Source organism: Chiloscyllium plagiosum, unplaced genomic scaffold, assembly GCF_037043375.1.
Source record: "Chiloscyllium plagiosum isolate Xiang-an unplaced genomic scaffold, Cpla_swu_hap1 HiC_scaffold_24, whole genome shotgun sequence".
Classification (NCBI taxonomy): domain Eukaryota; kingdom Metazoa; phylum Chordata; class Chondrichthyes; order Orectolobiformes; family Hemiscylliidae; genus Chiloscyllium; species Chiloscyllium plagiosum.
The window spans coordinates 66,778,671-66,798,057 of NW_028270162.1; positions in this window are offsets into that span (position 1 = coordinate 66,778,671).

Here is a 19,387-nt window from a genome sequence, read left to right on the forward strand (position 1 = left end):
TGTCCTTTCTGGATGATTATAAATCCTAACTCCTATCACCTTTTCCAACACTTTATCCACAATCAAAGTAAGGCTCACTGGTCTATAATTACCAGGGTTGTCTCTACTCCCCTTCTTGAACAAGGGGACATTTACTATCCCTCAGTCTTCTGGCACTATTCCTGAAGACAATGACAGCATAAAAATCAAAGCCAAAGGCACTGCGATCTCCTCACTGGCTTTCCAGAGAGTCCTAGGATAAATCCCGTCTGACTCAGGGGACATATCTATTTTCACACTTACCATAATTGCTAACACTTCCTCCTTATGAACCTCAATCTCATCAAGTTTAATAGTTTGTACCTCAGTATTCTCCTCAACAACATTGCCTTTTTCCAGTATGAATACTGATGAAAAATATTCATTTGGTGCATCTCCTAACTCCTCAGACTTCACACATATCTTCCCATTAATGTCCTTAACTGGTCCTAATCTTACTGCAGTCATTCTTCTTTTCCTGATATACCGATAGAAAGCTTTAAGGTTTTGCTTGATCCTACTTGCCAAAGATTACTCATGTCCCCTCCTGACTCTTCTTAGCTCTCTCTTTTGGTCCTTCCTGGCTAACTTGTAACTCTCAAACACCTTAACTGACCCTTCACGTCTCATCTTTGCATAAGCCTCCTTCTTCCTCTTGACAACAGATACAACTTCTTTAGTAAATCACGGTTCCCTTGCGCAACCTCTTCCTCCCTGCCTGACAGGTACATACTTATCAAGGACACACAGTAGCTGTTCCTTGAAAAAGCTCCACATTTCAATTGTGTCCATCCTCTGCAGTTTCCTTCCCATCCTATGCATCCTAAATCTTGACGAATCACATCGTAATTGCCTTTCCCCCAACGATATCACTTTCCCTGCGATATATCCCTGTCCCTTTCCATCACTAAAGTAAACATAACCTAATTGTGGTCACTATCACCAAAGTGCTCACCTACCTCCAAATCAAACCTGGACGGGTTTATTACCCAGTACCAAATCCAATGTGGCCTCGCCCCTTGTTGGCCTGTCTATATACTGTGTCAGGAAATGCTCCTGCAATATGCTTTCCTTTGGAGTTTGCACATTCTCCCCTTGTCTGCGTGGGTTTCCTCCGGGTGCTCCGGTTTCCTCCCACAGTCCAAAAATGTGCAGGTTAGGTAAATTGGTCACGGTAAATTGCCCGTAGTGTTAGATGCAGGGGTAAATGTAGGGGAATGGGTATGGGTGGGGGCGCTTCAGCGGGTCGGTGTGGACTTGTTGGGCCGAAGGGCCTGTTTCCACACTGTAAGTAATCTAATCTAATCTAATCTAATCACACATTGGACAAAAACTGACCCATCTAAAGTACTCGAACTACAATGTTTCCAGTCAATATTTGGAAAGTCAAAGGCCCCCATAGCAACAACCCTATTACTTTCTCTCCTATCCAAAATCATCTTTGCAATCCTTTCCTCTACATCTCTGGAACTTTTTGGAAGCTTATGGAAAACTCCCAAAAGGGGGATCTCTCCTTTCCTGTTTTTAACCTCAGCCAATTCTACCTCAGTACACAAGTCCTCATCAAATATCCTTTCTGCTACCATAATACTGTCCTTGACTAACATAGCCACACCTCCCCCTCTTTTACTACCTTCACTGTTCTTACTGAAACATCTAAACCTTGGAACCTGCAACAACAATTCCTTTTCCAGCTCCATCCATGCCTCTGAAATTGCCAAAACATCGAAGCCCCAGATGCCAACCCGTGCTGCAAGTTCACCCACCTTATTCTGGATGCTCCTGACGTTGAAGTGGACACATTTGAAACCACCTTCCTGCCTGCCGATGCATTCCTGCCACCTTGAAACCTTATTTCTGACCTCACTATTCTCGCCCTCCTGGACACTGGAGCTACAATTCAGGTTCCCATCCCCCTGCTGAATTAGGTTAGACCCTCCCGAAGAGCATTAGCAAACCTCCTCCCCAGGACAGTGTATCCCTGTGGTTTAGGTGTAGACCATCCTGTTTGTACAGGACCCACCTACACCAGAATAAGCCCCAATTATCCAGGTATCTAAATCCCTCCCTCCTGCACCATCCCTGTAGCCACATGTTCAACTCTTCTCTATCCTTTGCTAGCATGTGGCATGGGTAACAAACTGGAGATGACATCTCTGTTTGTTCTAGCACTAAGCTTCAACCTAACTCCCTGAATTTCAGCCTTAAATCCTCATCCCTTTTCCTACCTATGTCGTTGGTGCTTATGTGGATTATGACTTGGGGCAGCTCCCCCTCCCCCTCAAGGATCCCGAAAACACGATCCGAGACATCACGGAACCTGTCACCTCGGAGGCAACTAAATCAAACGTGATTCTCTCTCGTTTCCACAGAACCTCCTATCTGTTTCCCCAAACTGTTAAGTTCCCAATGACTAATTCTCTGCTTCTCTTTTCCCTTCCTTTCTGAGCAACAGGGACAGACTCGGTGCCAGAGGCCTGTACCCCATGGCTTACCCCTGGAAAGCCATCCCTCCCAACAGTATCTAAATCAGTATGTTGTTAATGAGGGGAATAGCAACAGGGGGTCCCTGCACTGTCTGCCGGTTCCCTTTCCGTCCCCTGACTGTAATCCATCTGCCTTTCCCCTGTACCTGAGGTGTGACTACCTCCCTGTAACTCCTCTCAATTACTCCCTCAGCCTCCCAAGTGATCCGAAGTTCATTCAGCTCCGGTTCCACTTCCCTAACGCCGTTTCCGAGGAGCTGAAGTTGCCCGGATCTTGCTGCAGAGCCACATGGAGTGCTTCAGTATCTGAGGAGGGAAGAATGCTTCTGTACATTGTGTGAGTATTAGCGAACCCTCGGACCCATGACATTCTGCCTGAGGGAAGGTCAGTGATACAGTCACTGAAGATAGTTAGGGCTAGGACACAATCTTGAGGACCTCCTGCGGTGAGGGCCTGGAGCTTAGATGGCTGACCTCCACCAACCGCACCAATTGCTGTGGGTCTGGAGTCACATGTAGCCCAGACAAGACAAGAACAGCCCTAATCCCTAAAGGGCATTAGAGAACCAGATGGGTTTTAACAACAATTGACAAGGGTTTTGTGGTCACCATTAGAGTCATAATTCCACATATTTATTAAATTGAAGTTCTGCCATCTGTCATTGATAGGATTTGACCCGGGTCCACGATAAGAGTTGGGGAGTATCTGAATATGAGCCAGTTCGATGGTTGGCCTCCTGGCTGATTCAGAATCCAACTTGATATTTCTGTCCCAATTATGAAATAAAAGTTTAAGTTTTATTATTTCTCATTGAGTGTCATTTTAATTTGTCTGTACTTGGCCCCTTGAAAATGGGAACACAGACAGACTGAGTGAGGGCTGTCAACTCCATGAACTTGAATCCTATCTGAACGATTGTGAGATCACCCAATCTGATCCTGATTGAGATAGGTTCGTGACTTCACTTAGTACATTGTTTGAAGGAAATCTAGATGAGCAGAGTAAATTGTTTTCCCACGCAAAGGAAAGTATCACGTAGAAAGGCAGAAACATTATTTACATGTGTGTGATGTGTATCTTGTCTGTGTGTGAGAGCGTGTGTGAGAGGGAGAGAGAGAGGGGGAGAGAGAGAGGGAGAGTCGGAGAGAGAGATCTAGAATCATAGAGTTGTACAATACAGAAACAGTCCCTTTGGTCCAACTCATCCAGGTATCCTCAGTTAATCACATCCCATTTGCCAGCACTAAACCCTTATTGTTTGTATACCCTTCTAGATGCCTTTTAAATGTTGCAATTGTACCAGCCGCCACCACTTCCTCTGTTAGCTCATTCCATACTTGCACCACTCTCTGCATGAACAAGTTGCCCCTTAGGTCTCTTTTAAATTTCTCCCCCGAGCCCAGGTAAAGTCCTTGTCTATTTGTCCTATTCATGCCCCTCATGATTTAATAAACCTCGATAAGGTCTCCCCTCAGCCTCCAACACTCAGGGAAAACAGCCCCAGCCTGTTCAGCCTCTGCCTACAGTTCAAATCTTCGAACCATGGCAACATGCTTGTAAATCTTTTCTGAACCCGTTCAAGTTTCATAACATCCTTCCGATAGGAAGGAGACCAGATTTGCACACAGTATTCCAAAAGTGGCCTAACCAATGCCCTGTACAGATGTCACATGACCTATCAACTATTATAGTCAATGCACTGACCAATAAAGGAAAGTATACCAAATGCCTTCTTCACTATCCAACCTGCCTGTGACTCGACTTTCAAGGAACTATGAACCTGCACTCCAAGGTCTCTTTGTTCAGCAACAAAACCCCAAGACATTACTATGAGTGTCTAAGTCCTGCTCTTATTTGTCTTTCCAGAATGGGTTTACACTGAGGTCACATTGATGGCCCTGGCTGGTCTAGAAAGGGTTTCGGAAGACCACCCTCTATCTGTGGTAGTTCACAGCCTGCTCTCGGTCAGATGGGTTTTGTAACAACCCACCTCGCAGTGACACCTGGTGTTTCCCGTTCCTTGATGGAAAGGGATTGTGTTGGTGGATCTTGTTCAGGCAGCTCGCTCCAAATGGGAGCCCAGATACATCAGGGTAATGGGTGGGTTCAGCAGGTCATTAGGAATGAGGAGACAGTGGGGGCTGCAGATAGAGCATGGTGCTGGAAAAGGCACAGCAGGTCAGGCAGCATCTCAGGAGGAAGATAGTCAAGGTTTCAGGCAGGACCCTTCTTCAGGACAGTTACAGTGACCAATGTTGCATGGATTCAGATTTTATTTGTCTGACGGCTGTGCTGTACCACCGTTGGCTGGGGGTGGGGTGGGGTGGGGGGAATCTCCTGCCCGAAATGTCGACTCTCTTGTTCGTGGGATGCTGCCTGACCTGCTATACCTTTTCCAGTGCCATGCTCTATCAGGTCAGGTCATTAGCGGGGATAAGTAATGGTCAGCATGGATGATGTTAACCATCTTGTGTGTTTTCGTCAGTCTGTGGATGTTTGGGGGCATAGTATTTGTGAGGACAGATCACTGGGAGGGATGTTGAGCATAGGGGTCCAACTATGATGTGTATTGTTGAATTATTGAATTGTCAGAAAGACGTGTGCAATGTGCCATTTGTAAAATGATGCAGCGTGCCATGGTGCAGTGTCTCATCGGACAAACATTGAGATCTGGAGTATCGTGGCAGCAGCTCGTCAAAAAAGGATAAAACATTTTGTCCAACAGGATGCTTCCCAAGTTGCCCTTAGGTGCTGTTATCCCTTGATGTTTCCCAAACAATAATGGTCTGCATGAAAGTGCTTTCATTTGGGATTATTATTTTGTCTTTGGCTATCAATTTTGATCAATATTCATTAGGCTACAATGCCAAGCTGTGGTACAATTCCAGTGATCTCCATGGAGAATGCTGGGTAAACTATGGGGTTGTCTCGCCCCAGTGTGCACTCCCAATCTGGGAGAGGGAATCTCCATTCACAAGGAGAGAGATGAGAAGAGGAGCTTTGGAGCGTGAGCCTGGATATCAGGCAGGAAGCTTTGCTTCAACCCAGATAAAACGTCTGCTTTCTAAACCAGAGCGTTACCATGACCAGTGTTGTGGGGATTCAGATTTTATTTGTGTGAGGGCTGTGCTGTTCCATCTTGGACAGGTAGAAGGACTCGTATCAAACGTTGAATTTTTTCTGATTGAGGTGGATATCCAACCTGGGACATGATGATGGATCCACTGCTGAATACCTTCATGAGAAAGGGACTCAATGCCCTATCATTTGCTCATCGTTATCGTAGTGACCATCCCTTCCTGGATACTGTGGGGTGATTCAATGCCCTGTACTGTAGTTCATACAGTGTGGGAAAAGATGTCTGGTGGCAAATTGAACTTTGGAGACTCCAAAACCAAATACAGAAATTTTGCGATCAATGTCCATATTAGGTGTGTCCTATTCCTTGTTTTCCTGATCCCAGGTGTGTTTGTGTGGGTGCTGTGGGCTTATGGGTAATGCCAGCTAGTCAGAGTAACCTGGAAAGCAGGTGAAATCAACTGCTGCTGACCCAAAACCACCTTGAGTACATGACCGTGTTTCTGCGAGTAATCTGCTGCTCATCTTGTTCCCGATGTCCTTTAAATGTGCAAATGATTCATTTAGAGAGAGTTTACTGATTTGGTTCAGATTCTTTAAACTTCATATGACATGGAACAACAATTATCTTTGTGTCATTACCTACAGTCTGGGCTCAGGCACAGAGAATGTTTGAGTAACAACTTCAAGTCTCTTTTTTTCCTTTCTCTTACAGTAAGTCTAGCAGTGATTATAATCTTAGCTCGGTGCAAATGTGGCCTTTCTCCATGCAGCACTCACTATCTGGTGGCCATGACAGTGTCAGATCTACTGTTCATCGTTTTTTTAATCTCATCCTTCACCAATTTCAACGTTATTATCATCCACTGTGTTTCCTACAAATCACTCCTGTTTGTAGTGTTCTCTATTTCCTCATCTATTTGACCATTGATTGTTCTGCGTGGTTCACCATTGCTATTTCCTTTGGTCGATTTGTTGCCATTTGTTGACATGAGATGAAAACTAAGTATTGCACAGGGAAAACTGCAATGAAGGTTCTTGCAGCAATCTACATCTTCTTTTGTTTCAAGAACATTCCCAACTTCTTCATGCATAAACCTGGAAAGATGATCAACAATGTTAGGTGGCACTGTTGTGTCACATACAGTTATCTTTATGACTCTCAGTGGATAAGTTTTAAATATTTTCAGACTTTTTTAACACCAATGTTCCCATTCTCTTTTATTCTCTTTATCAACATTCTGACTGTCAGACACACCTTCGAGGCCATTAAGATGCGGAAGGAACTGAAAGGTCAGAGAAAAACACAGAATGATCCTGAGGTAGAGAGCAGGAAGAGTTCTGTGATTGTACTCTTTGCCACATCTGCCAGCTTCATACTTCTCTAGTAGTTGCATATTTTATATTTCTTTAATGTCGGTTATTCATTGGATTATGTTTCTTTTAGTCTCCTTGTTCAGAGGCAGATTGGATGAAACTGTTTACCTGTTGCATTCTCTCACACCTCCTCCCTCCCTCACCCCTCTAATCCCACTGATCCCACTCCCACTGATCCCACTCTGGCTGTGCTCCATCCCTGGGAGAGGTATGTCCCGGGTAGAGGGAGATAGGAGCTGACTGGATGGGCTGGGACTTGGGCAGAGAGGGGCTTTGAGTGAGAGACTTGGGGATATGTCGAATGGGTTCTGGCAGCCATTGTCCCTTTCACCATGTGCACTGAGCAGTGGGTGTGTATCTGTGGGTTTCTGTCTGTCTCTGTGTGACAGAGTGTGGGGAATGGTCGAATCTCAAAAGCAAGCCCCTGGAGCAGATTCAGTCCTCAGTGGGAGAGAGTGAATGTGAGAGTGACCATCCAGAGAGCTTCGACCAACCGGAATGGTGAATATCACCTCTTCCTTATCACCTGTTTGCATCTATCTGATTTTTCCTCTTTTTTTCTCTCTCGATCTCTCTCTTAGCCTCTGTCTCTCTCTTTGCCTCTGTCTGTATCACTCTACATTACTCTTTCCCTCTCAACCTTCTCTCACACTATCACTCTCTCTCAATCTATCTATCTTACTGATAGCCTCTTCTTGTGTATTTTTCTCTCCTGCCTCTTCTTTCTACCTTTTTCTGTGTTCTTTCTCACTCTCTTGCTCCTTATTCTTCTCTCTTTCTTTCTCTTCCTTTCCTTCCCTATTTCTGTCTTTCAATCTTGAATCTGCACCCCCTTCAATTTTGGACAACCTCCCCCCATCACAAATTTAGCCCCTGTCCCCCTCCATGGCTCCTGTCTAATTGCCCTCCCCTGTGCAGTTTCATCTACTCCAAACTGCCCCTCTGTAGTTCCTCCACTATACACCCACAGTATATAAAAGCCGCTTGGTATCTCCATCCATCAACAATACCCTTCCCCCTGCTGCGACCCAGCCCCTGGGCTGGAGGTCAAAGGGCAGAGACTGACGTGTCTTTTGACTGCGTACCGTAATGTCATGGAGTCATAGAGTCATACAGCACAGAGACAGACCCTTCGGACCAACCAGGCCACACTGACCATGTTCCCAAACTAAACTATTCCCACCTGGCTGCGCTTGGCCCATATCCCTCTAAACCTTTCCTATTCATGAACTTATCCAAATGTATTTTAAACACTGTAACTGTACCTGCATCCACCACTTCCTCTGGTAGTGCATTCCACACATGAACTACTAAAAATCCTGCCCCTCATCTCCTTTTTCAATCTTTCTCCTCTCACCTTAAAAATACACCCCCCAGGTTTGAACTCCCCCACCCGAGGGAAATGACACTTGTCATTCACCTTATCTATGCTCCTTATAATTTTATAAACATCAATAAGATCATCCCTCACCCTCCAACGCAACAGCCCATTTTTATATCTCAAACCCTTCATTCCTGGCAACATCTTGGTAAATCTTTACTGAACTCTCTCCACTTTAATAATATTCTTCCTATAACAGGGCGATGAGAATTGCACATTAATCCAGGAGAGGCCTCATCACTGTCCTGTACAAATTCAATATAATGTCAGAACTCCGATCCTCAAAGTTCTGAGCAATGAAGACAAACATGCTCATTACCTTGTTAACCACCCTGTCTACCTATGATGCAAATTTCAAAGGACTATGTCCCTGAACCCTGAGGTCTCTCTGCGCTACAACGCTACCCAGGGCCCTACCATTAAGTCCTGTCCTTATTTGTATGACCACAATACAATACCTCAACTTTATCCAAATTTAAATCCATCTGCTAATCCTCAACCCTTTCACCCAATCGATCAATAGCTCTTTGCAATCTTGGGTAACCTTCTTCACTGGCCATTTTACCATTTTGGTGTCATCCACAAGCTTACGAACCATGCCTCCTATATTGTCATCCAAATCCTTCATATACATGACAGACCGAAGTGGAGCCAGTACCGATCATTGTGAAACACTGCCGGTCACAGGCCGACATCTGAAAAACAATGATCCACCATCACCTGCTGTCTTCTACTGTAAAGCCAATTATATATCCAATAGGCAAGCCCATCCTGAATCCCATGTGATCTAACTTTACTAATTAGTCTACCATGCAGAGCCTCATCAAAAGCTTTACATAAAGCTAAACAAACAGTATCAACCTCTCTGTCCTCATCAATCATTTTGGTTACTTCTCAAAACAAACCCAGTCAAGTGTGTGAGACATGACTTTCCTCACACTAAACCATATTGACCATCTCTAATCAATTCTTTCCTCTCCAACCTCTGTAAATTCTATCTTTCAGAATCATCTCTAAAAACCTACCCACCACCGAAGTTAGACTCACAGGTCGATCGTTCCCAGGCTTCTCCTCACATCCCTTCTTAAACAATGACATTTTAGCCAAACCCCAGTCCTCCAATTCTTCACCCATGTTTGTAGATGATACAAATATTTCTGCTAGGGGCCCTGTAATTTTCTCCCTAACTTCCAAAAGTTCCTGGGAAACACTTGATCAGGTCCTGGAGGTTTATCTGCCTTTATATTTTTTAAGATCTCCAGCACTTCCTCTTCTGGACTGTGAACTGTTTCCAAAACATCAATATCTATTTCCCTGATTCCTCTCACCTCCATTCTTTCTCACAGTAAAAACTGATTCGAAATATTCATTTATATCTCTCCCATCTCTTGAGGTTCAACACAAAGACAACCTCGTTGGTCTTTAAGGGATTCTAACCTCTCTCCGTCACTCAATGTATTTACAGAATCTCTTTGAATTATCTTTAACCTTCCCTGCCAAGGCTATCTCCTGTCCCCTCGTTGCCTTCCTCATTTCCTTCTAAAGAATGCCCCTACACTCTTTACACTCTTCAAGACATTCAGTTGATCCCAATTGTCTCTCGAATAGATGGTTATTTTTTATTCTTGACTTGAACTTCAACATCTTTATTCATCCATTGTTCGCTAACCTTACCAGCATTGCCTTTCACTCAAACAGGAACAGAATGTTTCTGAACTCTGGTTGTCACACTTTGGAAGGTCTCCCACTTGTCAGTCCTCCTTTTCCCTGCGATTAGTCTACTCTAATCAACTTTTGAAAGGTCTTGTTTCATACCCTTTCATAACCATTTGCCTTACCCCAATTAAGAGCTTTACCTTTTATCCTTTTACATAACTATTTTAAAATTACTAGGATAATGATCACTGGTCCAAAAGTGTTCCCTGACTCACACTTCAGTCACTTGCCCTGCCTTATTTCCCAAGAGAAGGTCAAGTTTTGATCTGTGTCTCATTGGAAGATTTATATATTGATAAAAGAACATTTTCTTGCAATTGAACAAATTCTTCACCATCACAACCTTTAACACCATGGCAGTCTGAGACAGCATTTGGAAAATTAAAATCCCATACTATTACAAACTTATTATTCTTTCATATATTTGAGATCTCTCGACATTTTTGCTTCTCAATTGCCCTCTGACTATTGGGGAGCCAATAGTACAATCCCATTAAGGTGATCATCCCTTTCTTATTTCTAATTTCAACCCATATATTTTCGCTAAATGATCCCTCAGAAATACCTTCTCTAATTACAGGAGTAATATTTTCATTAATCAAAAATGCCAGTCCTTCCCCTGCCTTGCCTCTTTCTGTCCTTCCTGTACCATCTAAAAGCCACAACATCGAGCTGCCAGTCTTTTCCATTCCTCAGCCGTGTTTCTGTCATAGCAATGACATCCCAGGCCCATGTTCCCTTACAGGCCCTGAGTTCATCAGCCTTATCCATGAGACCTCTTGCATTGAAATAAATGGAGTTTAAGTGTTCAGTGTTCCTTTGTTCTCTGACTTGTTCTTGTTTGTCTTTTCTCAATAACGTGCTGTTTTCTGATTCAGAACCATTGTCATCTTTCTTTCTGTTTTCACTGTTGTTCAGAAAGCCCACACCCCACCTCTCTCAAATCTTACAATCTCCTGAAATAGAACGAGCAAATCTCCCCACCAGGATATTGTTCTAGTTCAGGTGAAACCCATCCTTTTAAACAGGTCTTTTCTGTCCCAGAAGAGATCCCAATGCTCCAAGAAAGTGACTCCCTGCACATTGCAGCACCGCGTCAACCATTGATTTATCTGTCCTGTCCTTTTATTCCTTCCCTCATTAGAACTTGACACCAGAAGTAAACCAGAAATTATTACTTTTCATATTCTGTTTATGAACCTTCTACCTAACCAGTTGTACTCACTCTGTAAAGCCTTAACCCTTTCCCTGACTATGTCATTCCTATCGATGTATACAACAATTTCTAGCTTCTCACTCTCCCCTTTGACAATCTGCTTCAAACGTTTTGAGAATCTTTTACCCTGGCACCAGAAAAGCAACGTACTCTCCTAGAGTCACACTCACTACCGCAGAATCTCCTGTCTGCGCCCCTCGCAGGAGAGTTCCCGAAAACAATTATTCTTTTCAATCTTGACAAGCCCATTTAACATAAAATTCATTGTTAGTGCCCAAGATCTGTTGACCACTTCTATTTTTCTCATTCAACAATCCCCAAAATGGAATATCTGTCTGAGAGAGGAATAGCCACAGGAGAGTTCTAAACCACCTTCATACCCTTCCTGACGGACAGTTATCGATCTGAATGATCCTGCTGTGTAATCACTTCACTATATGTATGAGTCATCACACTCAATATCTCTTACAGGCCATCAGTAAGATTAATCCTACAAAGAAGAAGCTCTCAACAGCACCTTATTTATTAAATGAAACTATTTTTCCTTCCTTATTTAATATGAAGCATGCAAAAAAAAAATTAAAAATAAATATTAAAAAGAAATCGAAAACTTAACTGAACAAATGAAAAAAACAATTCCTCCTCAAATAATCCAACATTCAGCTTTCACTGTCCGGATACAAAAACCATTCCCGAGCCGTCCCTATTCGGGCCTCTCCACAAGCTCCGTGTATAAACAATCGGTCCTTCTTCATCTACTTTTCTAACTGAATTTTTTTCCACAAAACTCACCCACCACTGACAACAGGTTCACCAGTCTATAGTTCCCTGGCTTTTCCCTCCCACCTTTCATAAATAATAGCACCATGTTAGGAAGGGATCTTTCCCCTTTCTCCTTCCTGGGCCTCTCCATTGCCATTTCCGGCAACAGAGTCAACATGGGCATCTACTTCAAACCCAGTGACTCCCACAGCTACCTGGATTACATCTCCTCCCACCCCCACTTCTATAAAAACACCTTCCCTGATTCCCAATTCTCCTCCTCAGCCGCATCCGCTCCCAGGAGGACCAATTCCACCATTGAACATCCCAGATGGCCTCCTTCTTTAAGAACCACAGTTTCCCCTCCCACGTGGTTGATGATGCCCTCCAGTGCATCTCCTGCACTTCCCACACCCCAGCCCTTGAACTCCATGTCTCCAAACGCAACAAGGAGAGAACCCCCCCGGTCCTCACCTTGTACTCCACTATCCTCGGATACAACATCCTCATCCTCTGCCATTTCTACCACCGACAAACAGACCCCACCACTAGGGATATATCAAATTTTGAGAAGACTTGTAGCTCAGGTTGAGGTTCTAAATTGGAGGAGGGCAGTTTTGATGGTATTAGACAAGACTTTTCAAAAGTTCACTGGGGCAGATGTTCACAGGTAAAAGGAGGGCTGGAAAATGGGAAGTCTTTGAAAATGAGTCGTGAGAGTTCAGGGACAGTATTTCCTGTTAGGATGAAGGACAAGGATTGTAAGTGTAGGGAGTGCTGGGTGATCAGGAATAATAACATGCTTCCCTATTATATAACCTTCTCCAGGACCTGCACTCCTCCAAGTTTCTGTGACATCACCCTGCCCCGAAACACCACCTTATCACTGTAACTCCCTCCAGACCCTGCCCCCTTCCCTATCTCTGTAATCTCCTCCTACACCTCCATCCCTCCCTCTCTCTGTATCCTCCAGCCTCTTCACCACAAACTATCTCTGTCATGTCCAGTGCACATGTAGGAGACACGACACGTGCACAAAGATTGTTCGTCAGTGACAGACTCTTTGTTTCATGCAAAGTTCTCAGGATCTGAGAGGAAGGGTCCATCACATCAACAGCCAGAGGACATTTCCCTGTTTCTTCCCACTGAAACTGGGCTGGAACAGAATTTCTGTAAATCCAATGAATTGGTTGCTTGACTTCAGGCCCGTTTGCTGAAACAAGATCCTTTAAAACTGAGAGTAACTGGCTATGCGAGAGTTAATGATGAGAAAACAGACAGAATTCATTCAGAATCTGAGAGTAAATGTGTATCCTGTAAACAGTGAAGGAGGACATGACAGAGTACCTCTCCTTCTTATCTCTGTCAACATTCTCTTTTGTTTTGTTTGTTTTTTAGATGACAGTTAGTGAGGATCATTTACACCCCAATCTTTTGTTTCTTCTCTTCTCCCATTCTCCCACCTCAACCTGACCCCGTTCCTTGCACCATTTTGGTTAATATTGTTACTCTGTCATTTAAGCCTCTCTTGCCCTTCAGCCCATCACAGCCTTTCCCTTCTGCTCTTCTTCCCACCTTCCAGTTGAGACTCAAGTAACAATGCAGGTAGTTCCCTCTCACACACACTCACATTATCACTGACAGAGATAGAGAGACACAGAAGGGTCATCACTCCCACAGGCTCAGACAGAGACAATGTTCAGTCCCACTCTGATCTCATCTTCCAGTGATATTTTTTTATTCTAACACTCAAACAGAGCAAGAGATAAAGAAATGATTAATATTTCTCTTCAATCTGGTGTGGAAACAAACCCCAATCTCCAAATCACATTGACGATAACATTGAAAAGGAGGCCTGTGACCAGTGGAGTGCCACAAGGATCGGTGCTGGGCCCTCTACTTTTTGTCATTTACATAAATGATTTGGATGCGAGCATAAGAGGTACAGTTAGTAAGTTTGCTGATGACACCAAAATTGGAGGTGTAGTGGACAGCGAAGAGGATTACCTCAGATTACAACTGGATCTTGACCAGATGGGCCAATGGGCTGAGAAGTGGCAGATGGAGTTTAATTTAGATAAATGCGAGGTGCTGCATTTTGGGAAAGCAAATCTTAGCATGACTTATATACTTAATGGTAAGGTCCTAGGGAGTGTTGCTGAAAAAAGAGACCTTGGAGTGCAAGTTCATAGCTCCTTGAAAGTGGAGTCGGAGGTAGATAGGATAGTGAAGAAGGCATTTGGTATGCTTTCCTTTATTGGTCAGAGTATTGAGTACAGGAGTTGGGAGGTCATGTTACAGCTGTACAGGACATTGGTTAGGCCACTGTTGGAATATTGCGTGCAGTTCTGGTCTCCTTCCTATCAGAAAGATGTTGTGAAACTTGAAAAGGTTTAGAAAAGATTAACAAGGATGTTGCCAGGGTTGGAGGATCTGAACTACAGGGAGCGGCTGAACAGGCTGGGGCTGTTTTCCCTGGAGCGTCGGAGGCTGAGGGGGTGACCTTATAGAGGTTTACAAAATTACGAAGGGCATGGATAGGATAAATAGACAAAGTCTTTTCCCTGGGGTCGGGGAGTCCAGAACTAGAGGGCATAGGTTTAGGGTGAGAGGGGAAAGATATAAAAGAGACCTAAGGAGCAACCTTTTCACGCAGAGGGTGGTATATGTATGGAATGAGCTGCCAGAGGAAGTGGTGGAGAATAGTACAATTGCAACATTTAAGAGGCATTTGGATGGGTATACGAATAGGAAGGGTTTGGAGCGATATGGGCCGGGTGCTGGCAGGTGGGAGTAGATTGGTTTGGGATATCTGGTCAGCATGGACGGGTTGGACCGAAGGGTTTGTTTCCATGCTGTACATCTCTATGACTCTATGACTGTGTTAACCTCTCAAGAGTAACCTACAGCACCCAATTGAATAACATGTCGAATGGCCATCTGGGGTATGGATATAGACTGTAATGTTAACATTTAACTTTATTTTTCTACACAGTAATGCCTTCCTTTTAACTTAGACTTTGCGTTACTATGTGTATCTACGTTTTGTGCTGAGGTACCTTTGTACCTGAGATGCACAATGTTTGTACTTGTGTACATGTGACAATAAAGTTTAAGTCTATATCTAAATACCAAACACCTTCTTCACTCCCTTGTCTATCCCTGACTCCACTTTCAAACGTCTATGAACCAGCACTTCAAGGTCTCTTTGTTCAGCTACTGTCCCCAGGCCCTTTACCATTAAGTGCATTTGTCCCACCCTGACTTGCCTTTCCATAATGCAGCACCTCACATTTATCTGAATTAAACCCCATCTGCCACTCCTCAGCCCAGTAATCCATCTGATCAAGGTCCCATTGTACTCTGAGGGAATCTTCTCCGTTGTCCACTACACCTCCAATTTTGGTGTCAAAATTACTAACTATACCTCCAGTGTTCACATTCAAATTGTTTATATAAATGGCAAAAGCGGTGGACCCAGCACCAATCAATGTATCACACTACTGGCCACAGGTCTTCAGTCTGGAAAGCAACCTTCCAGTACCCAAACGACTAATTCTCCTTATATTCCACATGACCTAATGTGCCTAACCAATATACCATCCAGGTCTTTGTTGAAAACTGAACTGAAGTAATATAGATCACGTTCACCATTCTTTCTTCATCAATCCTCTTCATTACATCTTAAAATAACTCAATTAAGTTAGTAGAAAATTATTCCCCACCATGTTGATCTAATTTATGCTGAGCCTTTCCAAATATATGCAAAATGTGTTCCCAGGATCCTCCTTCAACATGTTGCCCAGCACCAATGCCAGGCTTACTAATCTAGAGTTCCCTGGCTTCTCCTTCCCACATTTCTTGAACAATGGCATCACGTCGCCAACCTTCAGCCTTCTGGCACCTTACCTGTGACTATCGATGATACAAATATCTCAGCATGGGGCCCAGTAATCATTTCCCTCACTTCTCACAGAATTCTAGGGTACACCTGCACAGGTCCTGGAGGTTTATCAACCTTTATCTGTTTCAGGTTAAAAATCACACCACACCAAGTTATAGTCCAACAGGTTTATTTGGAAGCACCAGCTTTCGGAGCACTGCTCCTTCATCAGGTGGTTGTGGTTCTCGAGTATAAGATCGCAAAAGTTTAGTGTGATGTAACTGAAATTATATATTGAAAAAGACCTGGATTGTTTGTTAATTCTCTCATCTTTTAGAATGGGCTGCAGAAGCACCTCTTTGCTTCTATACTCAATCCCTCTGGGTGTTCTTATACACTAGTCAATGAAGGTAAGCATGCAGGCACAGCAGGTAGTGAAGAAGGCTAATAGTATGCTGGCCTTCATAACAAGTGGGATTGAGTATAGAAGCAAAGAGGTAGTAATCTGCCTTCCTTTTCTTGCCGTCAAAGTGGATAACCATACATTTATCTACATTAAACTGTATCTGCCATGCATCTGACCACTCACCTACCCTGTCCAGGTCACCCTGTAATCTCCTAACATCCTCCTCACATTTCATCCTGCCACCCAGCTTAGTATTATCAGCAAATTTGCTAATGTTATTACTAATACCATCTTCTATATCATTAACATATATTGTAAAAAGCTGCGGTCCCAGCACTGATCCCTGCGGTACCCCACTGGTCACTGCCTGCCATTCCAAAATGGAGCCATTTATCACTATGCTTTGTTTCCTGTCAGCCGACCAACTTTCAATCCAAGTTAGTACTTTGCCCCCAATGCCATACGCCCTAATTTTGCTCACTAACCTCCTATGTGGGACTTTATCAAAGCTTTCTGAAAGTCCAGGTACACTACATCTACTGGATCTCCCTCATCCATCTTCAGAGTTACATCCTCAAAATAGTCCAGAAGATTAGTCAAGCATGATTTCCCCTTCATAAATCTATGCTGAATCTGACCTATCCTGTTTCTACTATCCAGATGTGCTGCAATTTCATCCTTTATAATAGACTCCAGCATCTTTCCCACCACTGAGGCCAGACTAACTAGTCTATAATTTCCTGCTTTCTCTCTCCCACCTTTCTTAAAAAGTGGTACAACATTAACCACCCTCCAATCCACAGGAACTGATCCTGAATCTATGGAACTCTGGAAAATAATCACCAAAATGCATCCACGATTTCTCGAGCCACCTCCTTCAGTACCCTAGGATGTAGACCATCAGGCCCCGGGGACTTATTAACCTTCAGACCTAACAGTCTCTCCAACACCAAGTCCTGGCAAATATAAATTCCCTTCAGTTCAGGTACTTCAGCCACTGTTACCTCAGGGAAATTCCTTTTTGGAATGAACTGATCCTGCATCTTCTGCATTATACACAGAAATATCCGCCATTGTTCCTCCACTGTCGTCCCTGCTAAGGTATTGCACCATTGAACTTTGGCCAGCTCCTCCCTCATAGCTCCACAGTTCCCTTTATTCAACAGAAATATTGTCACTTCCAATTGTACCCTCTCCCTTTCAAATTGCAGATTGAAGCTTATTGTATTATGGTCACTATGTCCCAATGGCTCCTTCACTTCGAGGTCCCTGATCAATTCTGGTTCATTGCACAATACTAGAGCCAGAATTGCTTTCTCCCTGGTAGGCTCCAGCACCAGCTGTTCTAAGAATCCATCTCTGAGGCACTCCACAAAGTCTCTTTCTTGAGGTCCAATACCATCATGATTCTCCCAGTCTACCTGCATGTTGAAATCCCCCATAACAACTGTAGTAACATCTCTGCGACAGGCCAATTTCAGCTCCTGATTCAACTTACATCCGACATCCAGACTACTGTTTGGAGGCCTGTAGATAACTCCAAAGAGGGTCTTTTTACCCTTAGTATTTCTCAGCTCTATCTACACTGACTCTACATCCCCTGATTCTAGGACCCCCGCGCAATGGTCTGAATATCATCCCTTACCAACATGGCCACCCCACCCCCTCTGCCCATCAATCTGTCATTACAAAAGCACGTGTAGCCTTGAATATTCATTTCCTAGTCCCTGTCCACTTGAAGCTACGTCTCAATTATCCCCACAATATCATATCTGCCAATTTCCAAAAGACCCTCATGCTCACCCATCTTATTTTTAATTTGTTACAGCCCTCACCCTTCCCATCAACTTCTATTTCACTCAACATTACAGCATGATCCCTTTCTGAGTTTTCTGCCTCATTGATACAGTTGTCTTTCTTGACTTCCCTTGTTCTAACTTTCCCTTCAATTTCCTTCTTAAACATCCAGTTTGTCCCCCTCCCCCCCCACCCCACTTAGTTTAAATTAGCGGTGTTGCAGTAGCAAACCTGCCTGCCAGAATGCTGGTCCCTCACCTATTAAGGTGCAAACCGTCTCTCTTGTAGAATTTATGCTTACCACAAAACATACCCCAGTGATCCAAGAATTTAAATCCTTGCTTCCGGCACCAGTTCCCCAGCCACACGTTCAAGTCCATTATCTCCCTGTTTCTGGCCTCACCAGCCCGAGGAAGTGGAAGCAAACCGGAGATAACCACCGTCCTGCTTTTCAGCCTTCTTCCCAGTTCTCCGAAGTCCCTCTGTAGTATGTTCCTCCTCTTCTTCCCGACATCATTTGTGCCGACATGTACCAATGATTCGGAGATGCCGGTGTTGGACTGGGGTGTACAAAGTTTAAAGTCACACAACACCAGGTTATAGTCCAACAGGTTTAATTGGAAGCACACTAGCTTTCGGAGCGACACTCCTTCATCAGGTGATTGTGGAGGGCTCGATCGTAACACAGAATTTATAGCAAAACTTTGCAGTGTAATTAATTTTTGCAATAAATTCTGTGTTACTATCGAGCCCTCCACAATCACCTGATGAAGGAGCGTCACTCCGAAAGCTAGTGTGCTTCCAATTAAACCTGTTGGACTATAACCTGGTGTTGTGTGATTTTTGACATGTACCAACAATTTGTGCCGACATGTACCACTAGAGACATGTACTACCATATTCTATGATTGTGTGAGATATTGTACTATATATTTCTTTATTTTTATATTAAGGTTCCTTTATTTGCCAACCCACTCACAATCGCTCGATATTTACTCCTTCCCCATTTCATTCAGTCATTCATCAAACTGTGGTCCCCCCACTCCCCAGCGCACTATCTCACCCGAAACTATGAAAAGATGAGAATACTAATCCCTCTCAGAACCATCTACCGGGACTTGAACAGCTTGCAGGACATTAAACAAGTTGTCTCCATCAGCACGGACCTGTTAGATACAGATTGAATGGGGTCCCTGTCCCCTTTAAGAAAGTTACTGTCAAATAGCACCTCCGTGAAATGGAATGAATGAGGGAGGAGACCGGCAA